The sequence below is a fragment of the Molothrus ater genome, chromosome 38 (genome assembly GCF_012460135.2).
Source record: "Molothrus ater isolate BHLD 08-10-18 breed brown headed cowbird chromosome 38, BPBGC_Mater_1.1, whole genome shotgun sequence".
Lineage (NCBI taxonomy): Eukaryota > Metazoa > Chordata > Aves > Passeriformes > Icteridae > Molothrus > Molothrus ater.
The window spans coordinates 238,328-243,312 of NC_071665.1; the positions used below are offsets into that span (position 1 = coordinate 238,328).

A 4,985-nucleotide genomic window follows, 5' to 3' on the forward strand; every position below is an offset into this window, starting at 1 on the left:
AAAATGCTGCTGGGTTGGTGAAATGAGCAATGTGAGTCCTTGGCTACAAATGTGCAGCTGGGCTGGGGTGGATCCATCTGCTCTCAGCAGTACCTGGTGACATTTTAGGGGAAGCATGGGAAGGTGATCCCCCTCCACCTGAGACAGGTTAAAGCCCAGAGAAACTCTGAACAGGTCACAATGACAGACCATCTTTCCTCAGTCTCCACTCATCACTCTGCCTCACAGAACTTGCTCTGTTCTCCCCGAGTGCAGCAGAAATGCTGAGGGTTTCTGATATCCAAAAACACCAGAAGACATGTGGGGAAGCTTATAAGAAAAACCCCAGAACTCTTGAACACAAAAGGATGTCTCTGTGTGTGTTTTGGGGAGAGTGTATGGGAAATGGCTTTGATTTTGGTTACAGGGATCTCCTCTAACTCTTCGCTGTCCTTTCTCCATGAACAGGTGCCCATGTGCAGCCCCAGCAAATGTCCAACAGCAGCTCCATCAGGCACTTCCTCCTGCTGGCATTGGCAGACACGCGGCAGCTGCAGCTCCTGCACTTCTGCCTCTTGCTGGGCATCTCCCTGGCTGCCCTCCTGGGCAACGGCCTCATCATCAGCGCCGTAGCCTGCGGCCACCACCTGCACACGCCCATGTTCTTCTTCCTGCTCAGCCTGGCCCTCAGCGACCTGGGCTCCATCTGCACCACTGTCCCCAAAGCCATGCACAATTCCCTCCGGGACACCAGCACCATCTCCTACTCAGCTTGTGCTGCTCAGCTCTTTTTCTTTCTGTTCTTTATCACAGCAGGGTATTCACTGCTGACCATCATGTGCTAAAACCGCTACGTGTCCATCTGCAAACCCCTGCACTACAGGACCCTCCTGGGCAGCAGAGCTTGTGCCCACATGGCAGCAGCTGCCTGGGCCAGTGCCTTTCTCCATGCTCTCATGGACACAGCCAATACATTTTCCCTGTCCCTGTGCCATGGCAATGCCCTGGGCCAGTTCTTCTGTGAGGTGCCCCAGATCCTCAGGCTCTCCTGCTCACACTCCAACACTCTCAGGGAAGTTGGACTCATCACAGTTAGTGCCTCTTTGGTATTTGGTTGTTTTGTGTTCATTGCTTTCTCCTATGTGCAGATCTTCAGGGCTGTGCTGAGGATCCCCTCTGAGCAGGGACAGCACAAAGCCTTTTCCACCTGCCTCCCTCACCTGGCCGTGCTCTCCCTGTTTGTCAGCACTGGCATATTTGCTCCGTTGAAGCCCCCCTCCATGTCCTCCCCATCCCTGGATCTGGCCCTGTCAGTTCTGTACTCAGTGGTGCCTCCAGCCCTGAACCCCCTCATCTACAGCCTGAGGAACCAGGAGCTCAAGGCTGCAGTGTGGAGACTGATGACTGGATGCTTTCAGGAACATTCATCTGCTTGCCAATTTCTGAAAATCACTTGTAATAAAAGTCATCTTTAATACTTCTTGTTGGTTTCAATTTGGCGGTTCTTTTTCTTTGTTTTAGTTTTTTTCATATTGTCCACAAAGAAATGTCATTGTTTGTGCCATTTCTCATTTTGTTTCTCTCCGTCTTCCCTGTGGCCACAGACTGTGTCAATGAGCTCTTGGTGCCTTTAAAGGACCTAAAGCATCTCCCAGCAGAGTTTTCTGCAGAGATGCCCTTTTGATGCCTTCTCTGGAGCTGCAGCAGCAATGTCTGTGTGCAGAGCTGGGGCAGATCAGTGCTGGCCCAGCAGCTGTGCCCAGCAGCAGCAGCAGCACTTGGTGTTGCCAGTGCTGCTGCCGTGGCCCTGCCCCGCTGCCCTGGTGGCCCTGGTGTTGCTGCAGGGCCTGAGTGCTCTCGGGGCCGGGCACAGCCCTGGGGGTGGCAGTGCCGGGGCTGCAGCAGGGACAGGCCATGGGCACTGCTGGGGCAGCGCTGACGCCTCAGGCCAGGCCCTGGGGGCTCCAGGCTCCTTGCCCAGGCTCTCTCAAGAACACGGCCAGGCCAATGCTCAGCACAGAAACCCCCGTGAGCAGCCCCAGGATGGCCGTGGGCAGGCTGGGGGCAAACAGCATGGCTGGGGCTCTGCAAGGGCCCTGGGGCAGACGGGAAGGAGCAGCAGAGCAGGGGCTGATCCATCCCCAGTGCGCTGCACAGCCCAGGGCAGCGTCCCAGAGCGTCCTCATGCAGCTGCCAACAACATCCCCCCTCTGCAGCCCTGGCCTCTCCCCCAGCTCACACAGGTGCCCCAGCCTTGCAGGCACAGACACGGCAGCACTGGCTCAGCAGCCCCTGTTTGCATTGCCCACAGCAGGGGGAGCACCCCCATGCTGTTGCTGTGGGGACATGAACCTGAGGGAGCACAAATGCCATCAGCCCTGGGGCCAGCAAGGGCTGGGGGACACCAGGGAAACCACTCAGCTTTGTCCTGGCCTCTGCAGTCAGCCAGAAAGTTTGTTCCCATCAGCTGGGAGTTTCCTGTGCCACTGCAGACGCTGTTGCTCAGAGCCAGGGCTGCTTGGCAGCCACCCCCAAACTGCCCTGAGCATTTCCTTTGCTTCACCTTTGCTTTCTTTAGTCTTTCCTTGTGCAAATTTCCTCCCATTGCCCACCCCCGTTCCCTCCCCTGCAAACAGCCCATCCCTGGTTGCCCTTTCCTCTCTGGCCCCACTGCCCATTGCAGTTCCTGACTTGGCCCCATGGGAACGTCCCTTGGGCAGCAGGATCATCCTACAAGTGCTGCAGGAATTGTCTGCAGGCTCCTGCAGTGCCTGCTGCTGCTCCCTTGCCAGAGGCACCCCAGGCCAGGGGGGCACATCTGGGCTGCTGTGTCTGCCTCTGGGGCTCCCTGTTCTGGGCAGTGAGGAGGAGCTGCACAGGCTCTGCACGACTGACAGGATGGGCTTTGGGGCTGCCAGGAGAAGCTGAGGGACCTGGGCTGCTGGAGCTCCTCAAGAGGAGGCCCAGGGCTCATCCTGCAGCTGCTCCAAGGGTTCTTTCAGAGAATCCCAGAATCAGCAAGGCTGGAACAGGCCATGGAGATCATCAAGTCCAACCTGTGCCCTGACACTGCCTTGTCTCCCCTGGGCCTCCTCTTCCCCAGGATAAACAACCCCAGCTCCCTCAGCTGCTCCTCAAAGCTCTTGTGTTCCAGACCCCTCCCCAGCCTTGTTGCCCTTCTCTGGACACGCTCCAGCCCCTCCATGTCCTCCCTAAATTGGGGGCCCAGAACTGCAAACAGCACTCGAGGTGCTGCCCAAGCAGTGCTGAGCACAGGGGAACAATCCCTGCCCTGCTCCTGCTGGCCACACCATTCCTGAGCCAGGCCAGGAGCCATTGGCCTTCTTGGCCACCTGGGCACACGGCTGGCTCATGTCCAGCCTGCTGTCCATGTGTCCCTGCAGGTCCCTTTCTGCCTGGCTGCTCTCCAGCCCCTCTGTCCCCAGCCTGTAGAGCTGCAGGGGTTGTTGTGGCCAAAGTGCAGGACCCGGCACTTGGACTTGTTCAACCTCACCTTGTTGGATTTGGGCCCTGGATCCAGCCTGTCCAGGGCCCTGTGCAGAGCCCTCCTACCCTCCAGCAGATCCACACTCACACCCAGCTTGGTGTCATCTGCAAATTTGGTGATTTTCTATTCTTTTTCACACATGTGATAATCATTTCCCCAAAATCATTAACATATTTCCCCTCCTCTTAACCCATGTGTTCTTCTGTCCTGGGGGTCTCTCTGCTGGTCCCTGGTGCTTGTGGAGTCCAATGTTCCCGTGGGCCTGGCTGAGCTGGCAGGACACTGAGGCTGCTGAACTTCCAGTTCCCCTTCTCACACAATGGGCATTGAGTGGTCTCCACAGGCCTGGGGTTGTGGAGAACAAGCTCCAGGTGTCAGCTCAGCTGGTGAAGACAATTTATCATCTGGTAACATGAGGTCACAGAGTGGGCTGTGACATCACAGAGTGGATCATGTGAGGTCATCGAGCAGCTGTGGCATCATAGACTGCCTCTGTGACATCACAGATCAGGCTGTGACATCACAGGGCAGAGGCCGGATATCACAGGGCAGACTATGACATCACAGACTCGGGTGTGACATCAGAGAGCAGCTCTGTGACATCAGAGAATGGTCTGTGACATCAGAGAGCAGCTCTTTGACATCAGAGAATGGTCTGTGACATCCCAGAGGGGCTGTGTAACATTAGAGAATGGGCTGTGACATCACAGAGGAGGCTGTGATGTCACAGGGCAGCAGTCTGACATCACAGAGCAGGCTGTGACATCCCAGAGGGGCTGTGTGACATCAGAGAATGGGCTGTGACATCACAGAGGAGGCTGTGACATCCCAGAGGGGCTGTGTGACATCCCAGCAGGGCTGTGTCAGGTCACTGGGTTGCTCACTCTGCCCCAGCTCCCCCTCACAGTTTCTCCCAACAAATCCAATCCTGTCCATGCCCAGCAGGGTCCCTGTCCCCTGGGATCCCCCCGGCCCACCTGGAGCCACAGCCTCCACCAAAGGATGTTCCACAGGATCCACCCCAGAGCCTGACAGGGGACAAGGGGCCAGGGCTGTGTGACCAGGACATCAAGGACGGGGATTATCCAGGTCACTGTGGCCTGGGTTGGGTTCCCCAGGGCAGGAAAGATGTCTGGCAGCTGGAGCAGGGCCTGGGAAGGGCCTCCAAGGTGGGGCTGGAGCCCTTGGGCTGTGAGCAGAGGCTGAGGGAGCTGGGCTTGTCCAGCCTGGAGCAGGGAAGGCTGAGGGGCTCCTCATCCCAGCCTGGCAGTGCCAGCGAGGAGGGGATGGAGAACACAGAGCCAGGCTCTTCACAGGGGGGCTGGTGGGAGACAAAAGCCAATGGGTGGGAGGGGAAAGAGGGGAGCTCAGCCAGGGCATGAGGAGATGAAATGAGTCAGGCTGCTTTCAGCATTTCCTCAGCACCAAGAGCAGCCTGACCTCCCTTCTCCATCCACCACTGGCAGCTTTGCAAATCAGGAATTGTTTGAGCTGTTTT

General features: G+C 57.3%; 1 pseudogene; it reads left to right on the forward strand.

The window, feature by feature from the left end:
• The first annotated feature begins 470 nt into the window (after window positions 1-470).
• Window positions 471-1,454, forward strand: LOC129047074 (olfactory receptor 14A16-like; annotated as a pseudogene).
• The last annotated feature ends 3,531 nt before the right edge of the window (window positions 1,455-4,985 follow it).